Raw genomic sequence first — 16,612 nt, 5'->3', positions numbered from 1 at the left:
ATAATTATAGTACTGCTCATTCAAAATTTCTTCAAAATAATCGTTCATAGAAATTATCTCATTTTATTATTTTTATATTTTTGTTGCCCAGAATCTCAGTTTTTGTCATTCATTTTTTTTTCAATAATATATATAAAAAATATTATATATATAAAATCTTACATATAAAAATATTATATATAAAAAATGATATATATAAAAAATATATATAAAAATATTATATATATAAAAATATTACATATAAAAATATTATATATAAAAATATTACGTACAAAAAAATTATGTATAAAAATATTATATATAAAACTATTATATATAAAAATATTATATATAAAAATATTAATCTGATGTTTACATGTCTATGGCCACAAGTGAAATATTGTATTTCATTATAAAATTTATTTGAAAATGTTATCATTACCACATTAATATATACTGACATTTTTATTAACATTGGTTGATATCCTGAATTTTGATGAATTGTTAAGTGAAAGAAGGTTTAAAATATTTTTGCATTTTTAAGATCAGCCATTCATTTTGCACGTACCTATGTATAATCGTAAGAGAGAAGCAACAGTATAGTTGTCAATTATAAGAAAATGTTACTTACCTTCAATAGCCTCTTGTTCGGGGAGACAGATGCAAAAGCGCCTTCTCCTTCGTGATCGTTGGATTATGTTATAGAAGGGCTTATTTTTCACAGGCTTAAGACCCCCTTCCTCTTTACATTGCTTTCTACAGTCACGGTAGTTATTCTTTTCTAACAATTTGATTTGTGCACTTGACTAACATTTACAGACCTTCCAGGACGAATACCTTGGTCGCAACAAACAGAAACATGTTTTTTTCTCTTTCTCTCTCTGCCAGTTGCCATCGATGTATCTAAAATAATTCCTTGAATTTAGATTTACGTCCTTTGACTGTACTTTGTAATATACTTTGACGAAACAATAATATAATTTACTTTGACTACACAATAATATAATATACTTTGACTACACAATAATATAATATACTTTGACGACACAATAATATAATATACTTTGACTATACAATAATATAATATACTTTGACTATACAATAATATAATATACTTTGACGACACAATAATATAATATACTTTGACTACACAATAATATAATATACTTTGACTATACAATAATATAATATACTTTGACTATACAATAATATAATATACTTTGACGACACAATAATATAATATACTTTGACTATACAATAATATAATATACTTTGACTATACAATAATATACTATGACGAAACAATAATATAATATACTTTGACGCAACAATAATACAATATACGTTGACGACACAATAATATAATATACTTTGACTACACAATAATATACTATACTTTGACTACACAATAATATAATATACTTTGACTACACAATAATATAAAATATTTTTACGACACAATAATATATTATACTTTGACGACACAATAATGTAATATACTTTGACGACACAATAATATAATATACTTTGACGACACAATAATATAATATACTTTGACTACACAATAATATAATATACTTTGACTACACAATAATATACTATACTTTGACGAAACAATAATATAATATACTTTGACGAGACAATAATATAATATACTTTGACGGCACAATAATATGATATACTTTGACGACACAATAATATAATATACTTTGACGACACAATAATATAATATACTTTGACGACACAATAATATAATATACTTTGACTACACAATAATATAATATACTTTGACTACACAATAATATACTATACTTTGACGAAACAATAATATAATATACTTTGACGAGACAATAATATAATATACTTTGACGGCACAATAATATGATATACTTTGACGACACAATAATATAATATACTTTGACGACACAATAATATAATATACTTTGACGAAACAATAATATAATATACTTTGACGAAACAATAATATAATATACTTCGACGACACAATAATCTAATATAATTTGACGACACAATAATATAATATACTTTGTACGAAACAATAATATAAAATACTTTGACGACACAATAATATAATATACTTTTACTACACAATAATATAATATACTTTGACGGCACAATAATATGATATACTTTTACGACACAATAATAATATATACTCTGAAGAAACAAGAATATAATATACTTTGACGACACAATAATATAATATACTTTGACTACACAATAATACATTATACTTTGATTACACAATAATACAATATACTTTGACTGCACAATAATATAATATATTTTTATGACACAATAATATAATATACTTTGACGAAACAATAATGTAATATACTTTGACACAATAATATAATATACTTTGACTACACAATAATATAATATACTTTGAAGAGACAATAATATTATATACTTTGACGACACAATAATATACTTTGACGACACAATAATATAATTTACTTTGACTACACAATAATATAATATACTTTGACGACACAATAATATAATATACATTGACGACACAATAATATAATATACTTTGACGGGACAATAATATAATATACATTGACTTCACAATGATATAATATACTTTGACTACACAATAATATAATATACTTTGACGGGACAACAATATAGTATACTGGGACCACACACTGATATAATATACTTTGATTACACAATAATATAATATACTTTGAGGACACAATAATATAATATACTTTGACTACACAATAATATAATATACTTTGACGACACAATAATATAATATACTTTGACGACACAATAATATAATATACTTTGACTACACAATAATATAATATACTTTGACGAGACAATAATATAATATACTTTGACGACACAATAATATAATTTACTTTGACACAATAATATAATATACTTTGACTACACAATAATATAATATACTTTGACGACACAATAATATAATATACTTTGACATGACAACAATATAGTATACTTGGACCACACAATAATATAATATACTTTGACTACACAATAATATAATATACTTTGACACAATAATATAATTTACTTTGACTACACAATAATATAATATACTTTGACATGACAACAATATAGTATACTTGGACCACACAATAATATAATATACTTTGACTACACAATAATATAATATACTTTGACACAATAATATAATTTACTTTGACACAATAATATAATATACTTTGACGACACAATAATATAATTTACTTTGACACAATAATATAATTTACTTTGACTACACAATAATATAATATACTTTGACTACACAATAATATAATATACTTTGACGACACAATAATATAATATACTTTGACATGACAACAATATAGTATACTTGGACCACACAATAATATAATATACTTTGACTACACAATAATATAATATACTTTGAAAACACAATAATATAATATACTTTGACAACACAATAATTTAATATACTTTGACGAAACAATAATATAGGATACTTTGACGACACAATAATATTATATACTTTGACGACACAATAATATAATATACTTTGACGAAACAATAATATAACATACTTTGACGACACAATAATATAATATACTTTGACGAAACAATAATATGATATACTTTGACTACACATTAATATAATATACTTTGACTACACAATAATATAATATACTTTGACGACACAATAATATAATATACTTTGACGACACAATACTATAATATACTTTGCCGAAACAATAATATTATATTCTTTGACGACACAATAATATACTTTGACTACACAATAATATAATATACTTTGACGACAGAATAATATAATATACTTTGACGACACAATAATATAATATACTTTGACGACACAATAATATAATATACTTTGACGACACAATAATATAATATACTTTGACGAAACAATAATATAATATACTTTGACGACACAATAATATAATATACTTCGACGACACAATAATCTAATATAATTTGACGACACAATAATATAATATACTTTGTACGAAACAATAATATAAAATACTTTGACGGCACAATAATATGATATACTTTTACGACACAATAATAATATATACTCTGAAGAAACAAGAATATAATATACTTTGACGACACAATAATATAATATACTTTGACTACACAATAATACATTATACTTTGATTACACAATAATACAATATACTTTGACTGCACAATAATATAATATATTTTTATGACACAATAATATAATATACTTTGACGAAACAATAATGTAATATACTTTGACGAAACAATAATGTAATATACTTTGACGACACAATAATATAATATACTTTGACGAAACAATAATGTAATATACTTTGACACAATAATATAATATACTTTGACTACACAATAATATAATATACTTTGAAGAGACAATAATATAATATACTTTGACGACACAATAATATAATATACATTGACGACACAATAATATAATATACTTTGACGGGACAATAATATAATATACTTTGACTACACAATGATATAATATACTTTGACTACACAATAATATAATATACTTTGACGGGACAACAATATAGTATACTGGGACCACACAATGATATAATATACTTTGATTACACAATAATATAATATACTTTGACTACACAATAATATAATATACTTTGACGACACAATAATATAATATACTTTGACGACACAATAATATAATATACTTTGACGACACAATAATATAATATACTTTGACGACACAATAATATAATATACTTTGACTACACAATAATATAATATACTTTGACGAAACAATAATATAATATACTTTGACGACACAATAATATAATATACTTTGACGACACAATAATATAATATACTTTGACGACACAATAATATAATATACTTTGACTACACAATAATATAATATACTTTGACGAGACAATAATATAATATACTTTGACGACACAATAATATAATTTACTTTGACTACACAATAATATAATATACTTTGACTACACAATAATATAATATACTTTGACGACACAATAATATAATATACTTTGACATGACAACAATATAGTATACTTGGACCACACAATAATATAATATACTTTGACTACACAATAATATAATATACTTTGACAACACAATAATATAATATACTTTGACAACACAATAATGTAATATACTTTGACGAAACAATAATATAACATACTTTGACGACACAATAATATAATATACTTTGACGACACAATAATATAATATACTTTGACTATACAATAATACAATATACTTTTACTACACAATAATATAATATACTTTGACGACACAATAATATAATATACTTTGATTACACAATAATATAATATACTTTGACTACACAATAATATAATATACTTTGACTACACAATAATATAATATACTTTGACGACACAATAATATAATATACTTTGACGACACAATAATATAATATACTTTGACTATACAATAATACAATATACTTTTACTACACAATAATATAATATACTTTGACGACACAATAATATAATATACTTTGATTACACAATAATATAATATACTTTGACTACACAATAATATAATATATTTTTACGACACAGTAATATAATATACTTTGACGACACAATAATGTAATATACTTTGACACAATAATATAATATACTTTGACGACACAATAATATAATATACTTTGACGACACAATAATATAATATACTTTGACTACACAATAATACATTATACTTTGATTACACAATAATACAATATACTTTGACTGCACAATAATATAATATATTTTTATGACACAATAATATAATATACTTTGACGAAACAATAATGTAATATACTTTGACAGAATAATATAATATACTTTGACTACACAATAATATAATATACTTTGAAGAGACAATAATATTATATACTTTGACGACACAATAATATACTTTGACGACACAATAATATAATTTACTTTGACTACACAATAATATAATATACTTTGACGACACAATAATATAATATACATTGACGACACAATAATATAATATACTTTGACGGGACAATAATATAATATACTTTGACTTCACAATGATATAATATACTTTGACTACACAATAATATAATATACTTTGACGGGACAACAATATAGTATACTGGGACCACACAATGATATAATATACTTTGATTACACAATAATATAATATACTTTGACGACACAATAATATAATATACTTTGACTACACAATAATATAATATACTTTGACGAAACAATAATATAATATACTTTGACGACACAATAATATAATATACTTTGACGACACAATAATATAATATACTTTGACGACACAATAATATAATATACTTTGACTACACAATAATATAATATACTTTGACGAGACAATAATATAATATACTTTGACGACACAATAATATAATTTACTTTGACACAATAATATAATATACTTTGACTACACAATAATATAATATACTTTGACGACACAATAATATAATATACTTTGACATGACAACAATATAGTATACTTGGACCACACAATAATATAATATACTTTGACTACACAATAATATAATATACTTTGACACAATAATATAATTTACTTTGACTACACAATAATATAATATACTTTGACATGACAACAATATAGTATACTTGGACCACACAATAATATAATATACTTTGACTACACAATAATATAATATACTTTGACACAATAATATAATTTACTTTGACACAATAATATAATATACTTTGACGACACAATAATATAATTTACTTTGACACAATAATATAATATACTTTGACTACACAATAATATAATATACTTTGACTACACAATAATATAATATACTTTGACGACACAATAATATAATATACTTTGACATGACAACAATATAGTATACTTGGACCACACAATAATATAATATACTTTGACTACACAATAATATAATATACTTTGAAAACACAATAATATAATATACTTTGACAACACAATAATTTAATATACTTTGACGAAACAATAATATAGGATACTTTGACGACACAATAATATTATATACTTTGACGACACAATAATATAATATACTTTGACGAAACAATAATATAACATACTTTGACGACACAATAATATAATATACTTTGACGAAACAATAATATGATATACTTTGACTACACATTAATATAATATACTTTGACTACACAATAATATAATATACTTTGACGACACAATAATATAATATACTTTGACGACACAATACTATAATATACTTTGCCGAAACAATAATATTATATTCTTTGACGACACAATAATATACTTTGACTACACAATAATATAATATACTTTGACGACAGAATAATATAATATACTTTGACGACACAATAATATAATATACTTTGACGACACAATAATATAATATACTTTGACGACACAATAATATAATATACTTTGACGAAACAATAATATAATATACTTTGACGAAACAATAATATAATATACTTCGACGACACAATAATCTAATATAATTTGACGACACAATAATATAATATACTTTGTACGAAACAATAATATAAAATACTTTGACGACACAATAATATAATATACTTTTACTACACAATAATATAATATACTTTGACGGCACAATAATATGATATACTTTTACGACACAATAATAATATATACTCTGAAGAAACAAGAATATAATATACTTTGACGACACAATAATATAATATACTTTGACTACACAATAATACATTATACTTTGATTACACAATAATACAATATACTTTGACTGCACAATAATATAATATATTTTTATGACACAATAATATAATATACTTTGACGAAACAATAATGTAATATACTTTGACGAAACAATAATGTAATATACTTTGACGACACAATAATATAATATACTTTGACGAAACAATAATGTAATATACTTTGACACAATAATATAATATACTTTGACTACACAATAATATAATATACTTTGAAGAGACAATAATATAATATACTTTGACGACACAATAATATAATATACATTGACGACACAATAATATAATATACTTTGACGGGACAATAATATAATATACTTTGACTACACAATGATATAATATACTTTGACTACACAATAATATAATATACTTTGACGGGACAACAATATAGTATACTGGGACCACACAATGATATAATATACTTTGATTACACAATAATATAATATACTTTGACTACACAATAATATAATATACTTTGACGACACAATAATATAATATACTTTGACGACACAATAATATAATATACTTTGACGACACAATAATATAATATATTTGACGACACAATAATATAATATACTTTGACTACACAATAATATAATATACTTTGACGAAACAATAATATAATATACTTTGACGACACAATAATATAATATACTTTGACGACACAATAATATAATATACTTTGACGACACAATAATATAATATACTTTGACTACACAATAATATAATATACTTTGACGAGACAATAATATAATATACTTTGACGACACAATAATATAATTAACTTTGACTACACAATAATATAATATACTTTGACTACACAATAATATAATATACTTTGACGACACAATAATATAATATACTTTGACATGACAACAATATAGTATACTTGGACCACACAATAATATAATATACTTTGACTACACAATAATATAATATACTTTGACAACACAATAATATAATATACTTTGACAACACAATAATGTAATATACTTTGACGAAACAATAATATAACATACTTTGACGACACAATAATATAATATACTTTGACGACACAATAATATAATATACTTTGACTATACAATAATACAATATACTTTTACTACACAATAATATAATATACTTTGACGACACAATAATATAATATACTTTGATTACACAATAATATAATATACTTTGACTACACAATAATATAATATACTTTGACTACACAATAATATAATATACTTTGACGACACAATAATATAATATACTTTGACGACACAATAATATAATATACTTTGACTATACAATAATACAATATACTTTTACTACACAATAATATAATATACTTTGACGACACAATAATATAATATACTTTGATTACACAATAATATAATATACTTTGACTACACAATAATATAATATATTTTTACGACACAGTAATATAATATACTTTGACGACACAATAATGTAATATACTTTGACACAATAATATAATATACTTTGACGACACAATAATATAATATACTTTGACGACACAATAATATAATATACTTTGACGACAGAATAATATAATATACTTTAACGACACAATAATATAATATACTTGGATGACACAATAATATAATATACTTTGACGACACAATAATATACTTTGACGACACAATAATATAATATACTTTGACGACACAATAATATAATATACTTTGACTACACAATAATATAATATACTTTGACGACACAATAATATAATTTACTTTGACTACACAATAATATAATATACTTTGACTACACAATAATATAATATACTTTGACGACACAATAATATAATATACTTTGACGGGACAACAATATAGTATACTTGGACCACACAATAATATAATATACTTTGACTACACAATAATATAATATACTTTGACGACACAATAATATAATATACTTTGACGACACAATAATATAATATCCTTTGACTATACAATAATATAATATACTTTTACTACACAATAATATAATATACTTTGACGACACAATAATATAATATACTTTGATTACACAATAATATAATATACTTTGACTACACAATAATATAATATATTTTTATGACACAATAATATAATATACTTTGACGACACAATAATGTAATATACTTTGACACAATAATATAATATACTTTGACGACACAATAATATAATATACTTTGAAGAGACACTAATATAATATACTTTGACAACACAATAATATAATATACATTGACGACACAATAATATAATATACTTTGACGGGACAATAATATAATATACTTGGACTACACAATGATATAATATACTTTGACTACACAATAATATAATATACTTTGACGGGACAAAAATATAGTATACTGGGACCACACAATAATATAATATACTTTGATTACACAATAATATAATATACTTTGACGACACAATAATATAATATACTTTGACTACACAATAATATAATATACTTTGACGAAACAATAATATAATATACTTTGACGACACAATAATATAATATACTTTGACGACACAATAATATAATATACTTTGATTACACAATAATATAATATACTTTGACGACACAATAATATAATATACTTTGACTACACAATAATATAATATACTTTGACGAGACAATAATATAATATACTTTGACGACACAATAATATAATTTACTTTGACTACACAATAATATAATATACTTTGACTACACAATAATATAATATACTTTGACGACACAATCATATAATATACTTTGACATGACAACAATATAGTATACTTGGACCACACAATAATATAATATACTTTGACTACACAATAATATAATATACTTTGACAACACAATAATATAATATACTTTGACAACACAATAATGTAATATACTTTGACGAAACAATAATATAGGATACTTTGACGACACAATAATATTATATACTTTGACGACACAATAATATAATATACTTTGACGAAACAATAATATAACATACTTTGACGACACAATAATATAATATACTTTGACGAAACAATAATATGATATACTTTGACTACACATTAATATAATATACTTTGACTACACAATAATATAATATACTTTGACGACACAATAATATAATATACTTTGACGACACAATACTATAATATACTTTGCCGAAACAATAATATAATATACTTTGACGACACAATAATATACTTTGACTACACAATAATATAATATACTTTGACGACAGAATAATATAATATACTTTGACGACACAATAATATAATATACTTTGACGACACAATAATATAATATACTTTGACTACACAATAATACAATATATTTTACTACACAATAATATAATATACTTTGACGACACAATAATATAATATACTTTGACGGGACAACAATATAGTATACTTGGACCACACAATAATATAATATACTTTGACTACACAATAATATACTTTGACGACACAATAATGTAATATACTTTGACACAATAATATAATATACTTTGACGACACAATAATATAATATACTTTGACGACACAATAATATAATATACTTTGACGACAGAATAATATAATATACTTTAACGACACAATAATATAATATACTTTGATGACACAATAATATAATATACTTTGACGACACAATAATATACTTTGACGACACAATAATATAATATACTTTGACGACACAATAATATAATATACTTTGACTACACAATAATATAATATACTTTGACGAGACAATAATATAATATACTTTGACGACACAATAATATAATTTACTTTGACTACACAATAATATAATATACTTTGACTACACAATAATATAATATACTTTGACGACACAATAATATAATATACTTTGACGGGACAACAATATAGTATACTTGGACCACACAATAATATAATATACTTTGACTACACAATAATATAATATACTTTGACGACACAATAATATAATATACTTTGACGACACAATAATATAATATCCTTTGACTATACAATAATATAATATACTTTTACTACACAATAATAAAATATACTTTGACGACACAATAATATAATATACTTTGATTACACAATAATATAATATACTTTGACTACACAATAATATAATATATTTTTATGACACAATAATATAATATACTTTGACTACACAATAATATACTTTGACGACACAATAATATAATATACTTTGACAACACAATAATATAATATACTTTGACGAAACAATAATATAATATACTTTGACGACACAATAATAGGATATACTTTGACGAAAAAATAATATGATATACTTTGACTACACATTAATATAATATACTTTGACTACACAATAATAAAATATACTTTGACGACACAATAATATAATATACTTTGACGACACAATAATATAATATACTTTGACGACACAATAATAATATATACTTTGACGACACAATAATATAATATACTTTGACGACACAATAATATACTTTGACTACACAATAATATAATATACTGTGGCTATATAATAGTATAATATACTTTGATTACACAATAATATAATATATTTTGACTACACAATAATATAATATATTTTTACGACACAGTAATATAATATACTTTGACGACACAATAATGTAATATACTTTGACACAATAATATAATATACTTTGACGACACAATAATATAATATACTTTGACGACACAATAATATAATATACTTTCACGACACAATAATATAATATACTGTGACGACACAATAATATAATATACTTTGATGACACAATAATATAATATATTTTGACGACACAATAATATACTTTGACGACACAATAATATAATATACTTTGACGACACAATAATATAATATACTTTGACTACACAATAATATAATATACTTTGACGAGACAATAATATAATATACTTTGACGACACAATAATATAATTTACTTTGACTACACAATAATATAATATACTTTAACTACACAATAATATAATATACTTTGACGACACAATAATAAAATATACTTTGATTACACAATAATATAATATACTTTTACTACACAATAATATAATATATTTTTATGACACAATAATATAATATACTTTGACGACACAGTAATGTAATATACTTTGACACAATAATATAATATACTTTGACGACACAATAATGTAATATACTTTGACACAATAATATAATATACTTTGACGACACAATAATATAATATACTTTGAAGAGACAATAATATAATATACTTTGACAACACAATAATATAATATACATTGACGACACAATAATATAATATACTTTGACGGGACAATAATATAATATACTTTGACTACACAATGATATAATATACTTTGACTACAAAATGATATAATATACTTTGACTACACAATAATATAATATATTTTGACGGGACAACAATATAGTATACTTGGACCACACAATAATATAATATACTTTGACTACACAATAATATAATATACTTTGACGACACAATAATATAATATACTTTGACAACACAATAATATAATATACTTTGACGAAACAATAATATAATATACTTTGACGACACAATAATATAATATACTTTGACGACACAATAATATAATATACTTTAACGAAACAATAATATAACATACTTTGACGACACAATAATAGGATATACTTTGACGAAACAATAATATGATATACTTTGACTACACATTAATATCATATACTTTGACTACACAATAATATAATATACTTTGACGACACAATAATATAATATACTTTGACTACACAATAATATAATATACTTTGACGACACAATAATAATATATACTTTGACGACACAATAATATAATATACTTTGACGACACAATAATATACTTTGACTACACAATAATATAATATACTTTGGGTACACAATAATATAATATACTTTTACGACACAATAATATAATATACTTTGACGACACAATAATATAATATACTTTGATGACACAATAATATAATATACTTTGACGACACAATAATATACTTTGACTACACAATAATATAATATACTTTGACGACAGAATAATATAATATACTTTGACTATACAATAATATAATATACTTTGACGACACAATAATATAATATACTTTGACGACACAATAATATAATATACTTTGATGACACAATAATATAATATACTTTGACGACACAATAATATACTTTGACGACACAATAATATAATATACTTTGACGACACAATATACTTTGACTACACAATATACTTTGACTACACAATAATACTTTGACGACACAATATACTTTGACTACACAATAATATAATATACTTTGACGAGACAATAATATAATATACTTTGACGACACAATAATATAATTTACTTTGACTACACAATAATATAATATACTTTGACTACACAATAATATAATATACTTTGACGACACAATAATATAATATACTTTGACATGACAACAATATAGTATACTTGGACCACACAATAATATAATATACTTTGACTACACAATAATATAATATACTTTGACGACACAATAATATAATATACTTTGACAACACAATAATATAATATACTTTGACGAAACAATAATATAATATACTTTGACGACACAATAATATAATATACTTTGACACAATAATATAATATACTTTGACTACACAATAATATAATATACTTTGACGACACAATAATATAATATACTTTGACACAATAATATAATATACTTTGACTACACAATAATATAATATACTTTGACGAAACAATAATATGATATACTTTGACTACACATTATATAATATACTTTGACGAAACAATAATATAATATACTTTGACGACACAATAATATAATATACTTTGACGACACAATAATAATATATACTTTGACTACACAATAATATAATATACTTTGACTACACAATAATATAATATACTTTGACGACAGAATAAAATAAATCAGCAATAGAAGCAACACAGCAACAATGGAATTCTTTCTAAGTTGTCCTACCAAATCAATGTCGTCTGCTCAACCACGCATGCGCCTGAGACCCATCATTTTCGTCAGTTTTATTTTCTTTCTTTCTATTTTTTTTTTTTTTTTTGCTGTCAATTTTAGTATCGTCATCTCTTTTCCTTAAAACTATTTGGTGCTAATGCAGAGAGTGATCGCGCTATTTAAAATCGTATTTCCACGTTTAATTAATGTTTTATATGTTGTTTTTTTTTTTAATTCAATTGTAAGGTTAAAGTACAGAATATGTACAAACGCCCCTCCCTTCCCCATGTTAAGAATGGCTTTTAAAATAATAACGTTATTATTTCAGCACGGATCACTCTCTGCATGAGTACCAACTATTTTATTAAAAATAAATATTCACTATAAGTACTAAAATTTATTTATTTAGTTGCCGTTGTTTGTGATGTTGTAAATAGTGCGGGCGGGAGGGGGTAGTTTTTTTTTTTTTTTTTTTTTTAATGAATTCCTTCCGTTACCAAAACGTTTACTTTTCTTTTTATGCGCTTTGAGCCACTAGAGTTTAGGTTAATAAATGATCAACGTATTTGCGACGTTTTCAATATCAAAATCTTGTTAAGCAAACTCGCATAAAATAGAAACCTTAAAAACAACAACAAAAATTAAATAAATAAATAAATAAATAATAATAATAATAATAATAATAATAATAATAATAATAATAATAATAATAATAATAATAATAATAATAATAACCGATTGAAGATGATTTTATAAAATTATCATTCTTCGTTCACATGCAAACATGGGATGATGACTCATTTCTATATCAAAACCAAAGGGAAACATAATTGTAGTAAAAAAAAGAAGAAAGAATTACAAAAAACAAGCAAAAAACAAACAAACAATTAAATTCAAGTAATACTTACTCATTGTTTGTTAATCTGCTTTCAACAAGGAAACGATTATAAGATGTGTTGATTAAAAAGAAACGAGTTTGTGATGGTTAGAATTTAAGATGGCGACCGAAAAAGCAAGTTCGCAGAAAATTAAATTATTTCCATTTACCGTATTCAAGTTTTTGTGTGTGTGTGTTTTTTTTTGTTTGCTATTACATAGTGTTTTGAAGAAAAAATTACATGATTGTTAAATATGGATTTTTAGTGTGAGAAAAGAAATATTTGTTATGTGTTTGCAATATTTGGAATTGTGACTGCCGGATTCGTCTAATCGTCACAACAACAATTTTTTTTTTTACAAGGTAGTCACCACTTATCAAGGCCCGGAAGGCACTCGGGGATAAGGGTTATTGTGTGTTGGAGATTTGATAAAGTGTCTTACTTAAGGAGGCAGTTCATCAGGAACTTGTTTACATTGGACTTGAAGACATCCGGGTTGTAGTCAGGTGGAAAACAGGCAACCGGAACAGAGTTCCACAGGCGTGCACCTCTAAGAAAGAAGCTTCGTTCATGGAATCCAGGTTTTGATCTTGGCACAGATAAGGAGTGGGGAAAATTTTTGACAGTGGTTTCAGCTAGGTGTTTATCGTGAAAGATTGGCGAGGGGGGGCCAGAGACTGGAGTTCAGATGAGCACCTGCCATGGTAGTAACGATAAAACAAAGACAGGCTCGCAACGTCTCTCCTGTGGGAGAGAGGCCTCAGGGAAGAGAAAAGGGCATCACCCGCTCGCTCGCTAGGCCACGAAGCCTATTTTGTACTCTGCTAAGGCAGGATAGGCTGTTCTTAGCAGCTTCTGCCCAGATGTGACAGCAGTACTCCATCGGACGTACTTGGCTTTTATACAGATAGAGAATTGCATCAGAGATTGATGTCTACGTTGATGGAGTGCAGTGTTCAGTATTAATTGACAC

The 16,612-nt window shown here is 23.5% G+C and overlaps 1 long non-coding RNA gene across 1 annotated transcript in view; it reads right to left on the bottom strand.

Annotated features, from left to right (window-relative positions):
- Positions 1-16,407, bottom strand: part of LOC145270817 (uncharacterized) — a 65,388-nt gene extending 48,981 nt beyond the window's left edge. The window contains exon 1 of the long non-coding RNA XR_013865581.1: positions 15,670-16,407. This is a non-coding gene — a long non-coding RNA (uncharacterized LOC145270817). The remainder of the gene's footprint in view (positions 1-15,669) is intronic.
- Positions 16,408-16,612: the final 205 nt, after the last annotated feature.

The sequence above is a fragment of the Euprymna scolopes genome, chromosome 46, assembly GCF_053919585.1.
Source record: "Euprymna scolopes isolate OS-2025 chromosome 46, ASM5391958v1, whole genome shotgun sequence".
NCBI classification, from domain to species: domain Eukaryota; kingdom Metazoa; phylum Mollusca; class Cephalopoda; order Sepiida; family Sepiolidae; genus Euprymna; species Euprymna scolopes.
This window is presented reverse-complemented; position numbering and strand designations above follow the sequence as displayed.